A 21,047-nucleotide genomic window follows, 5' to 3' on the forward strand; every position below is an offset into this window, starting at 1 on the left:
ACTTGGCAGTTATGTAATGTTGTTTCCGGATGGGGATGTAGCCACATCTAGTTTGCTGAGTGTAAACCCACATCTCAGTAACTCACTTTCCAAGTGGATTTAATAACACACGTTAAAAAGCCAGATGACTTGCAAAAAAAAAAAAATGGTTTGTGACCACAAGGTACTTTAATGCAAAATACCTCAAGTTAACCTGCAACAAATTTCAATTGTAGACAAGCCCTACGTCTAGGATTTCACCCTTTGTGTTTGCATACTTCCAGTTCGGACATAAAATGTTCACGTGTGAAGAAAAATATGAGACCTGCTTTTGGGGAAAATATATTTTAAATGAAGCATATTTCCCATACAATGAAGCAGATTCTGTCCTGCTACACTAGCTTTGATGAGGTTGCATCGGTATAACCCAGAACAGATGGCCCAATACATAGTGTTTTGTACACAAATACATATAGATGTTTAAAGTGCAGAAAGCCTTCTGGTTTCTCATTTGTAATGCACACTGTAGATTGATTAAAGAAATCAATAAATTGGGGCATGGTTAGGGGTGTGCTTCATTCTTTTCAACAGTCACAAACAGGAACACTAGAAATTATCTGCTTAGGGCTCCTTTTAAAACATAGTTCTTTGCTGGGTGTAGTTCATGAAACAAGCCAGCACAAGTCAGATCATAGCAGGGCACGGCTCTCTGGGAACTGCTCCCAGACAGTATAAAAGTGATCCTGGCACAGTTCTCAGTGACCTGTTTCAAGTGGAAGTCAGGCTGGAATCTGCACAGAGCTACGGCTAGCATACCCAATCAAAACAGCAAAAGGTTATAGCTGACTGAGTGTTCTTTTGTTGCGGTTGCCAAGAATAATTGCTTCATCCGAGACACTAGAACTCACGGACTCCTTATGTTTATCTGCACCACTATGACCTTGACTGCTTAGTTCTGGACTCACCCCGTAAAATATGGGACCAAAGCCGTTCTGTCATCGAACACTTCTGCAAGCGAGTCTTCGTCTGCAAGGAGGACAGAGAAACCAGATAAAGCAAAACCTGACGGAGCGTTTTCTCTTATATGCTGTAAATATAAGTCCTAGCTGAAATGTATTATTCAAAATGCAAAGTAGACTTCTTCCCCAAAACCCATAAAAATTGTTGGTGATGCCAATAAAGTTGAAATCTTTTTTCAAAGCTAAAATAAAACACCGTTTTTGAAAAACCACAAACGAAAAAAGTTTTCTAGTCCTTTGTACAGCAAAAGGTTGTAGATCAAGTACTGGAACAATGCACTCTACCTCCATAAAACACTTCATAAACATTAAATGAGAGAGAGTACTAAACATTATTATTTAACTGAGAAAATTTGGGGCTTAATTCTATATTCAGTTAAATAAATGGCAAAGCTCCACTGGGCCCTTGATACAATTGTGTGAATGATTATGTGACTATTAAAGTAGTTACATAGGGGTCATCAGTCCTCTATCAGATGCACAAAGTAAACAAAATTGCTCAGCTTTCACATTCACGTATGGTTTACTAATATGCTTGCTTCCAGGTAAAAATCTGAAGCCCTTCAAAAGGCCAAGTAAGCACAGGTGGGAGAAATACAGCAGAGTCTATGTTTTATTCTTAGGAAGGAAATCAAGTGGGAAATAAAAAAAACAAGCTTTGTAACATTAGGACTATGTACTATAAAAGTAGATCTTGGTCAAAGACAGCAATAATTGAAACAGCTGCGTTAAACTTTTACTGTCTTTGCTGTGTCTCTTTTTTTAAAATCACATTAAGACAAATTTTTTAGGTAGACTATTAAGCCAATTTGTGTGGTTACTGTTACAATAAACCAGATATTTGGAATCTACCAAGGAAACCTTTCATTAATTGAACTTTTATGCAATGAAATATGTTAACATTAAATACTACAGTATTTGATTTATGTAAGATAAATTAGTATCCCCAGGCTCTTTCCAAGCATCAGATTAAAATGCTCTTTGCAAAATATCAAACAAATATTAAAAAAATTTCATGACATTTATGCCTCTGAAATATATTCTAAAAGATTTTTTAAATGTCTTTTAAAGGTACATTTAAGGTAAATTTAATGCATATCATGAGGATCATGTTTAAGTTCCAGGGAGAGAAGAAAAATGTAACCATGGAAATTACATTTTTGCTAGTGTTTTGGACCTAGCTGAGGGTTACGCATCCAGCCATCTTACCATTAGTGTACTTATGGAGAGACCGTAAACAAAGCTTCAATACAGACATTCTGTTTAAGATAATACCCGTTTGCCTATTATCATTTCTGACTCATTGACATGTAGTCTTGCCTCCATCACAGACCAGAGGTCTTGAATGGATTTGTATCCTATATATATTTCCAAGCCTCTGATGCTCATGACTTTGAGGACTGCTAGAGCTGACCCCTACAAGGGAGCTCCCATATGAAGTTTGTACAAGCTGCACCACTACTGTAGTAGTCATAATATCCCAAAGCTTTTAAACCATTTAAATTATTCAAAACACTTCAGAAACATAAAATAAGATTGGAGGAAAAAACAATGGAGTCAGACACAGGATTTACATAGAGGAAATCACCAGCTATTGCAATGGGATTCTTATGCATGGGATAAATCTACGCACAAAAATATAAAGCCCAGGAATTGTTAATTATGAACTTGCCTCCATGATTAGTGTCAGATATTTTCACCCCCTCAGAAAAGCTAACCCCAGTGCCTTCTACCTACCAATGTAAAGCACCGAGGTACAGGTAGGGGTCTAGAGTAGTGGAAGCCCATCAGGGTAATCTGATTGCAGGCCCCGAGACATTTTGGTGGTGTTGACTGTCCGCAGGCATTGGGAGCTGCGGGGGGCCGTGCCTGAGGACAGTCAACGTCACCAAAATGTCTTGCGGCCCACCATCTGGCCTAGAGCTTCCCCCCCACCCACTTATTATAAAACCCCCAGCCTGGAATATCTCTAGTGCCATGCATGATTAATGCATTTTTTTTACCTTATCCTTTGAGTTGGTTTTCACCAGCCAATCTTCCACATAGGATAGACTATAAATTCTTTTCCTTCTCAGCAAGAAGGCTGCAATTCTCTGTCATTACTTTGGGGAGGAGCACGCTGTCCTGATGCCCATCCAAGCAGGAGGGTTTTGTAATGAGAGTGCAGATTTATTACTACAATTTAGAAGCAGTGTTTAGTGAGCTGCAGCATTACATGGAGGTAAGAGACACGCATTACAGCATTGTGCAAGTAAATACCTGTAACCGGTGGTGAGCTGGAGCCGGTTCACACCGGTTCGTGCGAACCGGTTGTTAAATTTTGAAGCAGTTTTAGAACCGGTTGTTAACCTGCTTCCCTGGAGGGGGTGCTGAGGCTTTGATGGGCTCCAGCCAGGAAGTGATGTAATTCCTCCTCCGGCCACCATGGGCACTGCGCTGGGGGAGCCATGTGGGCTGCCGCCTGGCCCTGGGCACAAGCCCTGTTGCTGCTGCTGCTGCTGCTCCCCTGGCCCTGGGGCTCCCGATGCTGCCTGGTGGGTCCCTGGCTGCTCTGCTGGGGCTGGGCTGCATCCTGCTGCTCTCCCCGTGAGTACCCACCACCCTGCCCGCAGCCAGCCCCCGTCTCCAGCCACCCCCTGCCTTGCCTGCAGCCAGCCCCGCACCCCCTGCCCTGCCCTGCCTCCAGCCAACCCCTGCCGCACACACCCTCTGCCCTGCCTCCAGCCAACCCCTGAACCCCCTGCCCACAGCCAGCCCCTGCCACACCCCCTGCCCTACCTCCAGCCACCCCCACACCCCGTGCCTGCAGCCAGCCCGTCTCCAGCCACCCCCTGCCCTTCCCGCACCAACCCCTGCCGCGCCAGCCCCTGCTGCACCCCCTGCCCTGCCCGCAGCCAGCCCATGTCTCCAGCCACCCCCGCACCCTTTGCCTGCGGCCAGCCCCTGCCGCACACATCCCCTGCCCTGCCCGCAGCCAGCCCGTCTCCAGCCAGCCCTGCACCCCCCTGCCCTGCCTGCAGCCACCCCCTACCTCCAGTCAACCCCTGCCCTGTCTCCAGCCAGCCCCACACCCCCTTGCCTCCAGCCAACCCCGCATCCTCCTGTCTCCAGCCAGCTCCGCACCCCCTGCCCTGCCCGCAGCCAGCCCTGCACCCTCTGCCTCCAGCTAGCCCTGCCCCACGCCCCAGTCTGCAGCTGGCCCCACGTCCACTGGTGCCCTGCAGTTCCCAGGGCAGTAACCCTGCACACCTGCTTCAATGAGGGGGGCAGGGAGCAGCTGGGACCCACACATGTGCACACCCTAGGGTGACCAGACAGCAAGTGTGAAAAATCAGGACACAGGGTGGGGGGGGTAATAGGAGCCTATATAAGAAAAAGACCCCAAAATCGGGACATCTGGTCACCCTACCACACCCCCAGGGAGTGGCAGGGACCCACACATGTGAAACGGAGCTCATTTCTAGTTCAGGCCCATCTTTTTAAAAAAGAACTTTCAGCAGGGTTAAAATACATCTGTATTTTCGCGGACAGGTCAGGCTTTTTGGTTCTTAAATCGCTGTCCAGGAGGAATTTTTAAATTTTAAAAATTCCTCCCGGGAAAATACAGACATATGGTAACCCCTGTTGGTACAAAAAATACATACTGGGGCACATCCTTTAAATCACAACTTTTTATAGGGAACCGGTTGTTAAGATTTTGGCAGCTCATCACTGCCTGTAACCTTTGATTCTTAGAAAATGACCTAAGATTCTGTTATGCCCTGGATGTAAATGACAATGAAATTGACAACAACAAAAAAAGTTTCATGCCCCTAATCGCACCACGCCCCCACAGGGCGGAAGCCCCAAGTTCCCCCCCCCCGCCCAGTCTTGTAGGCAGAGAATGGTGGTTTGGGGGTTCCAGGAGCCACACTTTAACTGTAAAAGAGCTGCATGCAGCTCATGAGCCACAGTTTGGCCACACCTGATATATCAACAAGTGAACAGTGTTAACTGAATTCAAAATCTATCAAGCCCATGATTACTGCCTCGTGTCTTTAAATTCAGAATAGACAAGAGGATCATCTAGAAATAGGTCAAACAAAACACCAGATTGTTCTCGTCTTTCAAATATTTAATCCAAATCCTTGTTAAACATGGGGATTCAAATTCTCTTTACTGGGAGTGCCAGAATGTTAGACTCTTGGAACCTGAAATTTCTAATGGGTATAGACAAGACTGGCTTAGAGGAACAATGTTTACTCCACAGCCCTTTCTACACTACGGCTTCTGCCAGTGCTATGGGTGGTGAAGATACCCCCACCAAGACTGATCATGGGCAGCTGGTGAAGCTTCCCCTGGGGGAGGCTAGCTCCCTGCCTGCCTCTTCCACTTGAGGCCCCACCCACACTCCACCCCCACTCTGCCTCAGGCCCCGCCCCTACCATTCAGCCTCCCCAGCCCACCGCTCCCCTCCCTTGTGCGGGGGGAGGATGAGAACGGACATGGCAAGCGGCAGGCGGAGGGGTTCATGGGGGAGGGGGCATGAGGAGGGACGAGGCAAGCAGTGTGGACCTTCAGAGAGGGAGAGAGGAGGAACTCGTCAGGCAGCAGCGGGTGGTGGGGACCTTGGGGAAGGGGCGGAGCAGGAAGGGGGAAGAGGCAGAGTGCAGGCAGGGCCACCACGGCCCAGGCATCCAGCAGTGGCAGCTATGCCAGGGGAAGCTTAGCCTCATTATACCCACCACCCATGGGAATGATGAATTCAAAAATCTTAGAAAACACACCTTTAAAGGCATCACCAGCTCGATCAAAATCATCACTGCCACCTGACTGATGTACAATTTTTTTTTAAACCAGGGTTTAGGAAAAAAAAAAGTCATCTGTACATTTGATTTTGAAAACAGATACACACATTAAAAAGAAGAAAGGGGTGGGGAAAAGGCTTCGTCCCAATCTTCATCCCCTTTAATTCAGCAGCTGAGTTTTAAGATGATTCGTGCTTGTTCAGTACATGCTGTTCTCATCATAACGAACATTTACAGCAATTCTTATCTTCAAGGAGTACATTTTGTTCAGTGCTATTCAAGTGCATACTCCGAACAGTAAACTACAAACGAAAGTAGATATGCTGAAATGAATTATGATTGTTTTTTATGTAGATGTACTACAGCAGTGAAAGGCAACTGTACTATTGCTTTATTATTTCCAGTCTTTCCCTCCATGTACCTAAGTTAACAGAACAACCAGGAGAGAATGGTCCATTCCCTGCCTTTAAGCAGGATAATTATGTTGAATTTTGAAGGCTATGTTCTCAATTTGTATGTTAAATTAGAATTGCAACATACCCATTGATCCAATGCTTTAACTATTTTTCTTCACACAAATACTCATTACTCAATGCCTGTCCAATTAACAACCCCATCCAAATATAGATCATAGCCCAGTCACTAGCTGTAGTGGCTTCAATGAAGAAACCACAGTAATTGGCATGACTCTTCTATAGCACAAGATTCTATTCCACAAAGCATGGAATCCATCGCACAGAAAAGCAGCTCACCGAACAAATTTTTACTGATTTTACACTAGGTTCACTTGCAGAGTCCCCAATCCTCACAGGCAAATGTATGTTTGGCAGTAATAACTGAAAGGAGGGAAGGCAGGGGAAGTTAAGTAATACTTTACTGTAACATCAAAACCTGTGTTAATTCTGGGAGGGAACAGCTGCACAAACAGGTTTGTGCAAAATTGATTTTAGTTTGGAAAGGACTTGTGCTTTAGATGGCATCATTTCCAGAGTTAAGAGGCATTTGCCACATTTTTGGAGGAAAGTCAAAATACAGTTACGTATGAGTTGTTTTTAAGTTTGATTACACCTTATGCCTGGAGTGGGAAGTGGCTAATATGAAGTATTTTCAGCCATCCATGTTCATAGGCTGCAGTAAATATTTCACTTACAAAAGAAAGGGAAAAATGAAAACTTTATAGACTTGCAAATCTGAGGAATTTATACTTGACTTGCATTCTTTACAGTATGGTTTTAAACTACAAATCCTTTGTAAGTACATAACAATAAGACAGGAAGTAGCGAAGTCATAATCAGTAACCTTAGATCTTTTTGAAGTGCAAAGAAGCAAAGTGACAACCTGCTGAGTAAAACTAACATCACACCTCTAGAGAAGTAGGTAAGTGATGAGAGAAAATCATTAACAGCTATTCCATTGTACAGTGAGAATTTCAAAACCAATTACAAGTTCCCTGGAATGGGATACATTTACACTTAATAAGTAGATTGATTCAATGCACTTGTTTCATCATTCATTTTAGTTTTTGAAAAAGTGAAAGCCACCACTGCTGTTGGTATCCAAAAGACTTGAATGATTCCATACAGAATTGTTTTATTTTCTTCAGCATAAATGAGAAATTACCCAGGTTTATAAAACAAATGGATGGTGCATTTATTTTAAAAAAATTAGATTGCCAATATCAGCACTGAGACGTTGGACAACAAAGTCAAAATGCACTGATGAATATGCTTGTGTGTGTGTGTATGGGTATATATAAAAGAGGAATTCTATCAAATTAAAATACTAATATTTAAAGAAAAGTAAACCTCCAGTTGTATTATAATAATTCTGTTTTAATTATTCAATGAATTTGTAAATGCTAAAAGATATGTTTGCAAAATTTATATAGTCTATAATAGGACTGCTCTGTCCTGCAGTTTCTAATTTAAATAAACTCATTTCCTTTTTAAAAGGGGCACCGTCAACTTGAAATCTAGTCAATTTTTTCAAAAATAATTTCAGGTATTAAACCTGTCCCTGGGATACTCTGCCAATTTGGGTTTTGCAAACAAATTGTTTCGGACAGCAACAGAGGAAAAGAAAGACCTCCCATGAACAAGAGGGAAGACTGTTCTACTGACTGACTACAAAGGGAAAATGGTACAGACAAATAGCAGGGAAGAAAGGGGGGGAAATTCTGCCCTCTCATTGTGGATACTTTTGGAACAACAGTAGCTTAAAAACAATCAGACAGAAGTGTGATTATTTTTAAGTTGGCGTCCCTTTAAAAAAAAAAAAAAATCGCAAACCAGCTACTTGAGCACAACTTTTCAACGAACTGCAGTGCAACTACACTTAATGTGCCTGACGTTTGTGACAAAATGGACAAGGTGGACAATGTAATATTAATATATATCATGTTACCCACCTTGTCTGCTTTTTCTCAAGGACTGGCATGGCAACAGATATTCAGGAGTATGCTGAAAGCCTCTGCGGGGATGAAATCTTAGCTACTCTCCTAGGCAAAGAGCTAGGGATGCACAGGATAAATTAGAGTAATGAAAAATGCTTTTAGCTACACGGAGCCTAGAGAGCAATTAAGGGCTACAGAAGACTAGGTCATATAATTTTTTCCTGTACTACTGCAAACTTCATGTTTAGCCACTGTTCTTCCTGCTCTGTTGTTTCTGGTCAAACAGTAGGAAATCAATGAGGAAACATCATTTGAAGTGAGCTATTTATAATGCACCAAAAAGGGCAAGTACCTCATAAACCACAGTGATCTGTTTCCTATTAGCATCACACAACAGAAGGCAACATTATTCACATTAACAATTTCTACAACCTCTGTAAGTAAAGAGAATAAGGTTAGAAAGTGACTTATTTTTCTCTGCTATTAAATGTTAATTATTCATAGACAATAAACTTAAATCTGAAGTTAAAACTTTGATGTACCAATAGTTTGCAGGAGGAATGAGGGAAAGGAAGAAAGTTTACACCCCTCCCAATTGTTCTGGAAGTGAGTAATTCAACTAAGTCAAATTAAATATTTGTATAAATATTATTCACAATCTACAGAACTGGATTTTTTATACCAGTAAAGGTAGGGAAATTCACCATCACACTGTATGATTGTGTCATGACAAAGAGAGAGACAGTGGGTGAGGTAACATCTTTACCACCACCACCATGATAAAGAGCATTTTCCTACAACCCAGAGAGTAGGGAAGAAAGAGTAACTGAGAAATTGAGTCATATGTTATACAGAAGGTCAGGAATCGGCAACCTTTGGCACGTGGCCCATAAGGGAAATCCGCTGGTGGGCCAGGACAGTGTGTTTACCTGCAGTGTCCGCAGGCTCGGCTGATCGCAGCTCCCACTGGCCACAGTTTGCCGTTCCAGGACAATAGGGGCTGCGGGAAGCGGCTGCCAGCACATCCCTCGGCCCGCACCAAAGGTTGCCAATCCCTGGACTAGATGATCATAATAGTCCCTTCTGGCCTTAAAATCTATTAATACAAATGGCAGACCTTAAAAAAAGGACACTCAGCAAACACAACGGGTGGAAGCCAAGGGAATAAGAACCTGGAAGATTAAAAAGGTTTACACATAGCTAAGCACCAATCATGCCAGAAGGGTGAAGTTGTATATTTTATTCTTTCAGTCATTGCTGGTATGATATACCATTATTTGCATGAGGCTACTCATTTTTAAAAAAAAATTCTCTAAAGTAACTATATGTATGTAACCAAACTACATGCTTTTCAGGTTTATCTTATGCCCCAGAGATACTTACCTTAACAAAATAAAATATATGCAATCTCATGCTATGCTAGAATATTTAAGTGGTAGGTTCAAACACTATCTATTTCTTTGCAACAATGCTCTATAAGAAACTCCAGCACGGGGTCTCAAAATTTAACGAAAACAGTTAAACAGTTGGACATCTAAAACAGTGATCAAATATTCAGAGATCCCAGTTGCTAAACATTAGCAAGTTACTACTGATAATGTGCAAACTGCAATTTTTCAAAGGCTTACATCTTGGGAAAAATTGGGTGGATTTTCAGAGTGATGGCAAAAGACATATTCCTGACACAAGGGCCACATACCTGCCAAATTTCAAGTCCCTGCTCCAAATAATGAGGGCACTGCAACATTTCAAAGTCAGTCACTAGAAAATTGTAACATGGGCAAAAGAACATTTTTTCCCTAGCATCATTCTCCACAGTGGAATTATTTTGGTTGAAATGTTCCAAACAAATTCAAACAGAGGCCAGCACCTAGAATGTAAAATTTCAGCCCAAAACGGTTAAAGTTTGGCAAAGTTATAAAGCAACTGAAAACAGGGCCTTATAATGGGAAGTGTCAGGCAACCTTAATAATAGGTGGTGCTACCAGCCCTGAGTATAATTAAATAAAAAGCACTTTGTACAACCAAAAATATTGGTTTCCTCTTGTTTATTTATGAAAGTCATTACACTCTATGGTTGCCTATTGTAACTTCAGCTGCTTTTTTCCACATAACCTAAAAGGTTCAACATGAAGGCTTTTAATTTCAGCAATTTGACAGATGCAGTTGATCTGGTTTTAGAGCAATTTTTGATTAACATTTGTAGTTAGAATTATAAATTCTATTTCTTAGAGTGATTTCTTAGACTGAACAATTTCCAATCTCTTTTGAAAGCAAAATTCTCATCTTGCCATAAAGTGAAATAATACTGTAATTAGTTTACTGGTGGGCGGGGGGGATAAAAGAGCAGTAAATACAGCAATGCATTTGTAAGGTTGATACAGGTCAGTTTTAACACCATATTCACACAAGAGTTCATAGATTTTGAATATCTGTCAACTATCTGCCTGAGGCAGACTCAAATTTATGGTCTTCTATATATTATGAGCCTTTCACTACAAAGTGAAAGATTGCCAAGATCTATCCTAATGAAAGATCCCAGGTTTTCTAATTTCTAGGGAAATAAAACCTCAACAGCAGACACTGAAGATTGAAGAGAGATATTAGGTCATCTAGTCCATCTTGTCATTTCAGGATTGTGATCAAATATATTTTCTAGTATTGTGTCTGGCCTAGTTTTGGTTCAGTGAGGAGACTCCCACCATCTCTCTTGGAATACTATTCCATAGTCAAATACAGCAGTTTTCAGAGAGTGGTCTATGGAGAACTGTTTGGTAACATGGTGTGGGCTCTTTTTTCCATTTTACCCTTTTAAACTGCATTAAAGGCCAGCTAAAATACAGATTTTCAGACAATAAAATAAACTCCAGATTTTCAGTAAAGCTCAGCATCCAAGAGATCCCATTTAGGCATCTAAATAACTGGCGAGATTTTCAAAATATTTTCAGCAGCCCCGTTATTTTCCACTTTAAGAATCTGCCCTCCTGTTCTCCCTAGTTGTGAGTGCTGATCACTTCTGAAAATCTAACCCTAAATATTTTCCTATTGTTAATTTTCAACAAAAGCAATACTTCACAAAAAGGGGAGGAGTTGGTCCATGCAAATGCAAATGGAAGAGTTAACTGTCTACAAAACACTATTAAAAGATGATCCATGCTACAACAAGGTTTGAGAATCCCTGTCAGAATGAAGAAGCTTGACTTGATAGTCACCTTGCATCAGGGGTTCTCAAACTGGGGGTCAGGACACCTGAGGGGGTTGCGAAATTATTACATGGGGGGGGTTGTGAGCTGTCAGCCTCCACCCCCACACCCACTTTGCCGCCAACATTTATAAATAGTATTAAATATATTAAAAAGTGTTTTTAATTTATGGGGGGGGGTCACACTCAAAGAGGCTTGCTGTGTGAAAGGGGTCACCAGTACAAAAGTTTGAGAATCACTACCTTACATCTTCTTAATTTCATCATATTGCTCCTACTAATAGCCCAAGTACAAACACCCAATAGTACAAGGGTACCACCATAAACAAGCTTGCTACCTCCCCAATGTTTACATACTGCTAATACTTAGGAGACAGTAACATTCCTACCAATCTGGTTTTAGTAATTAGTTAGTTAACTATATATGTTTTTATTCTTCTGCTAGAAGACAGCCCAACAAACCCTTAAGTAGATTTTTTTTCTTCTCTGAAGTCCCTCTAATTTTGCCTACATGGGGACTAGTGAATACCAAATGGTGTGGTATCAGCAAGATTACAAAGTGAGTCTGGTGCTGTTTTTTGATGCCCCTGCATATGTAATTTTCCCAGCCATGTCATCCTCACTGGACAAAATATGTATATTTCACTTGTAAACTCATCTTATTTTCAATACAATTTACAAACTCTCTCTCTCTCTCTGATGAAATTCACCAGTTGATAGAAATTTGCACTTGGAAGGTACATGTTAGAAGAAGTTTCTATCTAGGAGCTAAAATTTGTACTTTAAACCAGTCCTATAATATAAATACAGTGCCAGCTTTTCCCTGCCAGTATCAAAATCAGATTTGTTGTTAAAATTCTGAGTAATCTACAAAAAGCCATAAAAGAAAATAATGAATTAACAGTGATGAACAGCAAGTGTTAAAACATTAACTAGGGTCCAGGGCAAGTAACTGATCTCAATTTCCATTTTTAGTTTTTACTGCCAGAATTTTTCATCGTGCAGAGAAAAGGAACAGGCTTCATATTTCATGTTAGGGAACAAGAAATAAAAAATGAGACACTTAATTCACAGCTGAAAACATTTTTTGGTTCCCAGGAACAGACTTAAAAAATAAATAGTGAACCCTTTCTGGAGGGGTGAAAAATAGGATAATTATTAAATATAGCAACCTTGATATAGGTCCAAAACCAGATGCCATATTCATGTTTTCAATTTAACCAGGTGAAAGGTTGGGTTGGGTTATTTTCAAATCTCAGAGAATCATAGTACAGCAATAGTTGTGTCATGCCATATTTTATGGAACATAATGAATGAGCCACTGAAAAGCTTGGTAATACCTGGATTTCATTAGGAAAGTTAAGATATAATGTAAAAATTAAGATAGCTATGGAATTTTGGACAACATGAAAAAACCATGATAAATCATTGTATAGATATTCTTACTTAACCTGTCACATAGTCCATTGCATACATCACTATATGCATTAATACCTTAGCTCCAGATTCAATCCAAAAATGCACAGACATTTGTATGAGCTTTTGGCTGCTTTGCCTACCAATTTTTCCTAAACCTATTTGTCCGAGCTCACAAACATTTTTATTTCAGAAAATACATGACATTGCCAACAGTCAAGACACAAACAAACAAGCACTTCACCACGATGAATAAAAGCATATATGTTCTTTAAAGCACAAAACAACTGAGAAGTACAAGCTGTACATTAGAAGGAAAAGAATATCGCTTCAAGCACAAAACATATCGCAGTTAACAATACTTATAATTTTTCCCTACAACATGGTCATGGTACTAGTAATGTGACTGTAGTTAAAAAGAATAAAGCTTGCATGAACATATGGTTCCCTATCTTATTTTCCATGGATAATCATCCTCAAAATTTCTAAGTCCAAAACCCACATAACATTTGCATTACACAAAAGCCAAGCAGCTGTGTAGAAACCATCCACACTCAAAAGCAAGGAAGATAAGTCAATAAGCTGACCCTTTAAGATCTGTCTAGTTCAGTAATTGTTGTCAGTATGCAGCTGGCATTAAAGTACTCATGATCATGACCTTTGCATTTCTACAGACATTAGCTATTGTCATGAGGAAGACCTCTTTGGCCTCATACTTCAGATGCTGTTAACAACCAGCAAGAACACAGCATGTTGTGTCAGTAAGCAAATAATGTAAGAAAAATTAGGCACCACACACACACCCTCTGCCTCGGGTGTATATACACCCAAGTTGAATTTAACATTTTAGAACGTTCAACATAAATCTATATTCTCAACAGTGATTAAAAGCTTCTTTTCTTTTCTTTTTTAAGCAAACACTTGGGTTTTATCCACTAACTTATGAGCAAAAACAGGGAAACCAGACAAGCTGCATGTTTTCAGGCATCGTACAAAAATTATTTTATTGGTTCATTATGTTCTACACAATGGCTCATCTCTATCTTCCTCACAGTTTCCACAATAAAGGCTATATTATGTCTTTATGAGCCTACAGCTGGGGTGTGTGAAAAAGGACATCACACTGATATCAACCTGGAAGCATTCTGCCTACATAGAAATCAAGGTGCTAGAATGCCTCTGGGTTAGCATAATGAGGAAGTGGCCCCACACCTCCTTTCGGAAAAGGCACTGTGCACTCCCCTTACTGCTAAAGCTAGTCTGCAAGTCAGTACCAAAGAGGGTGTGGCCATGGGCATCTAGCACAACAATTCCTCACAACTTGCCATGAAGGAGGGCAAGGACACGGTTACGGTTCTCCCTTGTGCAGGTTCCCTCATCCCACTTGTGTAGCTTTACGAAGGGGACAGATTCTGATCATAAAAAGTAAGTCAGCCCAAGATCTCTCAAAACTCAGTATAGATTATCAGAAGGGTTTCTGAACCTCAACAAACCTTTGGGAGAACCAGGCCTGAAGTTTATAACAAAACATGTTACTTTTACTTATTTGCTGGCTTGCCCCTTTGATCCCAAACCAGGACATTTTCACCTGGTATCAGGTTTCATTATAGAAATTTCACAGTGGCATTGAGAGGTTTAAATGTCAAAAGGAGTCTCAAATCCTAAAGTAATTCTTCACCTAGACATATGATAAATACACGGTTTAAAACTTCTTGCTGTTTTTATTCTACTCATCATTTCGATACTGATTTGAGAAAAACATACGCAGCAAGATAAACACAACGTGTTTTAACCCTCAGTCAGCCCTACAATTTGTACCAGTTTCTTGAAGAATATCTGCTGGCTTTTGAGCAATTTGAAAATGAAGCTCATTTTGTGTGTGTCTAATCATTTAGGATAAACTGCTGTATGCTGAATTGTCAAAGATTCCACACACAAAAAAAAGAGCTGAGTGCACAGGACATGAATTTTATTTTTAAGCTGAACTCTGGAAAAGATTAGTGAAATTAAGCACCATCCAAGGCAAGCAGTTTGGCCATTGAAGTCATGTCATCTGGTGACCCAACTTGCCATTATTAAACCCAGGATAAAGGGCAAGGACATCTTTCTTTCTTTTTTCTAGATGTCCTTGCCTCTTCAGCATAGACCACTGCAACTCCCTATGCCTCTTCAGTCACAGTTTTTATCATTTGTTATAAACACTTTTTGCAGTAAGCAGCAACCAATCTTCCATTCTTGACTGGTCTTTATATTGAATGCAACATCTTGATCACTTTAGGCAATTGTCACTGCACAGGCAGTTACACAGTACTCCCAGAACAGTATACATAGTTTCCCAATATACAAATACATACAGGACTTTACCTAGGGTGACCAGATAGCAAATGGGAAAAATCAGGATGGGGGTGGGCGGTAATAGGAGCCCATGTAAAAAAAAGTCCCAAATATCAGGACTGTCCATATAAAATCAGGACATCTGGTAACCCTAACTTTACCAAAATAATAAATAACCACCATAATAATGAATATATACGAAGTATATAACTGGATATTCTGAAGGTATGAGCCATCAGTCTAGAACCCTTCTGTACTATTCAGAGTTGAAGGTCATGCCATAAATCACTCAAAAGACAATTTACCTCAGATTTACAACAGGTCTTGGATTTGGTCTATGGCCTCTATGTCAAGATTTGAATACTCTCCATGCAGGTAATATATGATCAAACGGGTGACCTTCTTGCAAAGGCTAGTTAGAATTGTAGTACTTCACAAGGACAAATTGATTTACACTGAAAATAGTCATTCCATAGATATATAGGACCATTAATAAATGCTAAGAGTCAGACCAACTGTGTAGTAGCAGTACATCATTATCAAGCAAGAAATCCAAGTTCACAACTTGCAGGAGCACTGCAGAAACAACACATTCAGGCCATGCTTATTGTATGACACAGTTTATGGTCAGTTGAGGATTGACCATTATGTGGCTCCAATGGACCACAACTAGCATTCCTTTGTCCAGTGGAGTTGCAAGTGTTATAACTAAGGGCAGAATTTTTCTTTTCTGTGTAAGTGAGCTAAAGTTACCTTTATATAGAATAAATGCACTATCTCTGTGCTTCCAGAAGGTATGAACTGCCAGTTGAAGACCTGTATTTAGTTTCTGGATCTCAGTTCCTTGTTGCTGTGGCTGGGAATTCTATAAAGGCAATATATTCAGCTTATGGAAAGGCAAGAAAAGGAACTGTAAGTACCTTGAACTATTCACTATTGACCCTCTGATCAACTAATTGGTTTTAAAGGAATACCCAGTGCCATCCAGTCACCCACTGAGTGGGAAGATTGTGTCCACTACATGCAGGGTGGATAAAAAAATCGGATTTTTTTCTTAAACTAAATTCAAGTTTGTTTAAAAAAAGCTATTTCAAATTAAATTTGAAATTGACAACCTATATTAAGGCCTATACTTACTGTAATGTATTGAATCATTTAATTAAATAACAAATAGTATTAAGTTTTAAAGAAAGTCAAACCATTGAACTGGTGGAAGTCACTGCCTAAGCACCTAGAACTAGAAGTTTGTTAAAAGTGCTAAACCCACTTCTAAGAGTGGTAGCCTCTTCCGCAGGTACAGAGAGAATATTTTCTTCATTTCAGTTTATTCAGCTAGTTCAGTTCAATGAAATGTTCATTCAAAGTTGAGACACTGACTGGGAACTAAAAAAACCATGAATGCTTATTTTCCTCTTCCTATCTCTGAATAAAATAAAATAAAATAGAAGAAGAGGGGGAGGGGGAGGGAGAGAGGGAAAGGGGAAGAGGGAGAGGGAGATCTACGAGCTCTGAAGTCCTGAAGGACATGGTGACCAGAAACAATCAATCAGTTCAATTAATTAACTAGACATAAAACACCTGGTTTAATAATTCAGTTAAGTTTGAAATGCAAAACTTGTTTCGATAAACTTTGATGAATTTTTTTTAAATGTACCCAGCACTTTCAAGGTAGTTTTTATTTAATTAAAAACACCTTGTAATGCTGTTTTTGTGCATTTTAATTTATTCTGAATTTCTATTCAAATAAAGCTTGACACAAATCACAAACATAAAATTATTCATCTAGTAAGTGAGAAATGAACCATTCACCATTTTCTAAAAATAAAAAAATGTAAAAATTAAGAATCTGAATTTGTTATGCTATTTTAAATAAATGCATATAGATATAGTATAGTCTCCTGATTTGCAAAAAGAATCACCAAATTTAGTGTAAAGGCTATATTTAGTTTCAAATTAACACATTTTAATGCTTACTAACCAAGGAGAAATAACCTTCTTTAGAAAACTAACTAAAGTACAAAATCAATTATTTAAAATCAAGGTTTTCTGCTTGCTAATTTAAATCATGAGTAAAACAGATCATTTACATCACTTTGATGTACATGGTCCTTCAAAAGGGATGTAATGTGGAGAAAAACTTTGTGGCTGCCTGACATTCTCCTCAACCTCCTCTCCTAAAAAATAATAAATAATAATAATAATAATAAACTCCACCAAAACTACCAGAAAACCCGTATGTCTTCCATCTATCTATCTCAGGCAGGCTGAAAGGAAACAAACAGTGTTTGTCAGTGAAATACCATGAATTCTTTTTAAAAGTTTACCAATGGGCTAACATCAATGTTATAGACTGATCCTGCAAACTCTTACATTTGTTAGTAATCTTAGTTAGTCTCAAATCTCAGTCTTACAACCCTTACTCATCGGAGTGGCCTCATTCAGATCAAGAGGTCTAATTTCAAGAGTAAATACTATTAAGAGGGAACATTTTCCCAGTCTGGGATTCAGACTGTTTATATTATTACTACTTTAAATATGAAAAATGCACAGAACATAGATTTTAACTTTAGATCTACTAAAATATTAGAATATTTCTCCCATCGAATAAAAATTATTCTCGGGATAAATTCTGTGGGCAGGATTAATTAGGAGAGTTGATAGTTGAAGACAAAAAAAATCGAGTATTTTAATTGTCACAGAAATTTGCATTGTGTGTGCATGTGACTATATATAATTGAAGGCAAATGATTCTTCCAATTAAATCCTATAAAATGTTGAACACACAGACAAATTTGCTGTGTAACAGATGGCATGCTTACAGGATTCATGCTGAGCACTGTTTGTAAATCATCAGAAACTGTTAGCAATATATATTTAGTCCAAATGGCAGTACAGACGGCATAGCTAAACATCTGTACTAAGAATCAAACAGATCCCACTCTGTAGTTCTTTAGAACAATGTGCAGAAACTCTTGCACTGATAAACATACAAATGGGATTGATCTTAAAGAACTAAAGTAATTACAAAGTAAATAAGGTCCAAAAGGCCAGGAGTAAAGACATTCCATGAGCAGCCAAACTATGTGAAGAAGCCAAAGGCAATTCCAGACTTGCCATTAGAATGCCATACAAATCCAGCTGCCATCTACAATGTAAAATCATCTCCAGGCTAGTGTCTGGATCTTTTTGTGGGCAATCACGTTCTATCCAAAGTGATAAGTGTTGCAGAGCCCACTTCTTAAAGATATGTGGAGACAAAACGGGAAGAAAGCCTTATGATTTAGCATCTGAAGTGTTAGAACTTCTTCCAATATAATTTTGAATTCTTTTAATAGAAACATTACTGCAAACTCGCAAAGTTCTACTCAGATCATTTCACCAGAGGGAGCAGATTTGTTTGTTTCTAAGACAGGTGAGTGTAAAAAAAAAAAAAAAAATCTAGCAGTCGTCCCTCCAGACCCCACCCCATTACTGATCATTTTTGGAAAAGGAGGATGAGTAAATTTAATGCCTGGGCTGGTACATTTTCATGATAACTTTGCTTGGCTGAATGAAAAAAACAAATACTTAAAATATTTGGAAAATGTGAACTGAATTTGTGCTTTGGGGAAGATAATTACTCCTGCAGTTACGCTGAATTGTACTTCAGTTGGTTAAAATTTTGGGGATTTATAAAAATATCATCATCACTACTCCAATAACCGCATTGGTCATTGGGGCACCATCATGGATGAGCAATCAACTAATTGTCTTTATCCCTGACAATTGTGTGTCAGTGCTTGAGTCTCCGTGAAGTCCATTCCTGTCCACTCTTTTATGTTGTCAATCCATCTCTTCTTCTGCCTACCTCTTCTTCTCTTCCTCTGTACTGTTCCTTGGAGAATGATCTTGGATAGGCCAGATGATCTTGTTACATGGCTGTACCACTTCAGTTTGCGCTTCTTCATGGTCATCAGGAGGTCTTCATATGACCCAGTGGGTTGGGTGATGATGTTGCGGACCTCTTCATTAGTGACGTGGTCAAAGCAGGAGATGCCCAGGTTTGACAGAAGTATCTCATCTCTACTACCTGTATTTTCTGTTCAAGTTCTGCCGTAAGGGTCCATGTCTCGCATACATACAGAAAAATGGAGATGACCAGTGCATGCAGCAGTTTCAGTTTGGATTCCAGGGAGATGTTCTTGTTCCTCAAAATTGGCTTTAGCTTTGCCACCATTGCTGTTGTTTGCACATTTCTTGCCAGAATTTCTGTCTTTGATCCTTCATCAGTGATGACTGCCCCCAAACACTTGAACTATTTCACTGTCTCCAGCTCTTGTCCACCAACAGTGATATCTGAGGTGATCTTATCATGTTTGTCTATCATCAGCTTGGTTTTCTCTGCACGGATTTCCATGCCGTATTTTGCAGAGGTTTCACCCAATCATTTCACAAGGTTGGCAAGTTCATCGTCGCTACCTGCCAGGCCATAAATGTCATCAGCAAACCAAAGATTTGAGATTGTTTGCACCTCCCACCCCCAATGATGACTGTGCACATGTAATCTTTTAGGGCATCAGTCATTATGTGCTCCAAGTAGATGTTCAATAGTATGGGCAAAAGAAGGCAGCCTTGCTGGACTCCATCAGTGGTGCAAAACCACTCTCCTATTGTGCCACTGAAGAGAACTGCACTGCTGGCCTTGGCATACAGTTGTTTAATGGTAAGAATAAGCTTACAACCAACATTGTACTCCTTCATGGCTGCCCAGAGAGCTTTGTGCCATACTCTGTCAAACACCTTGAAGTCAACAAAGACGAGCTAGATATCTTGCTGGTGGTGTAAGTAATTCTCACATAGGACATGGAGATTGAAAATGTGTTCTGTGGTACTTCTTCCAGCACGAAAGCCAGGCCGTTCTTCAGCGATATTCTCCGCTTGCGGCTTCAATCTGTTCCAAATGACTTTCAATATCAGCTTGCTGGGATGGCTAATTAATCTTATGGTCTGGTAATTTTGACACAATTGCAAGTTGCCTTTCTTTGGCAGAGTGATGATTACTGACTGTGTCCACATCGAGGGCCACTCACCGGTCTGCCAGATCTTGTTGAGTACATCTATTACTATTTATCCTCCGAATTTCATCAGTTCAGCTGGGATGTTGTCAATACCTATAGTCTTTCCAACAATTTCAGCGCTGTAATGAACGAGGCAGCAATGGACATCCCTGAGAAACATCATAAGATGACAAAACCTTGGGTCACAAATGAAATACTAAAAATGTGTGACATTAGAAGAGAACTCAAGAGACATAAGAACAGCACTGAGGGAGCTAATAAATACAGAGCAAGTGGCAGAAAGATCAAGAAAAGAATGAAGGTAGCCAAGGAGATATGGATCGAAAAACAATGCTCTAAAATTGAAGAATGCATCAATAATAAAAATAGCAAATGAGCCTTCCAGATCGTAAAAGATCTGACAAAGGAAATATGGACCAAAGCTAACGCAATTCAAGCTAAAGAAGGGAACAGTCTTACAGAAGAAAAGGACATCATCAACAGGTGGACAAATTACTGCTCTGATCTATACAACCACCAGACAAATGGAGATCCTAGTATCCTAGACAGCCCAGATTCAACAGAGGAGGAGGACTTTCCAATACTGCGTGAAGAAGTGGAGACAAATGTAAAATCACTGAAGAACGGAAAGACAAAAAAAATTCCTTTAAAAGATACATATCAGATGAATCAAAGAATCATAGACTATCAGGGTTGGAAGGGACCTCAGGAGGTCATCTAGTCCAACCCCAGCTCAAAGCAGGACCAATCCCCAACTAAATCATCCCAGCCAGGGCTTTGTCAAGACTGACCTTGAAGACCTCTAAGGAAGGAGATTCCACCACCTCCCTAGGTAACCCATTCCAGTGCTTCACTACCCTC

The 21,047-nt window shown here is 39.9% G+C and overlaps 1 protein-coding gene across 3 annotated transcripts in view; it reads right to left on the reverse strand.

The window, feature by feature from the left end:
- GREB1L (GREB1 like retinoic acid receptor coactivator) overlaps positions 1-21,047 on the reverse strand; it is a 221,783-nt gene that overhangs the window by 154,951 nt on the left and 45,785 nt on the right. For 2 of the 3 annotated variants that reach the window (XM_073331425.2, XM_073331426.2), the window contains one exon: positions 945-1,005. The exons of the other annotated variant lie outside the window; for it this stretch is intronic. The gene's annotated coding sequence lies outside the window, so the exon portion shown is untranslated. Of the gene's footprint in view, positions 1-944; positions 1,006-21,047 lie in introns of those variants that run through there. 3 annotated transcript variants of the gene reach the window in all.

Source organism: Lepidochelys kempii, chromosome 2, assembly GCF_965140285.1.
Source record: "Lepidochelys kempii isolate rLepKem1 chromosome 2, rLepKem1.hap1, whole genome shotgun sequence".
Classification (NCBI taxonomy): Eukaryota; Metazoa; Chordata; order Testudines; family Cheloniidae; genus Lepidochelys; species Lepidochelys kempii.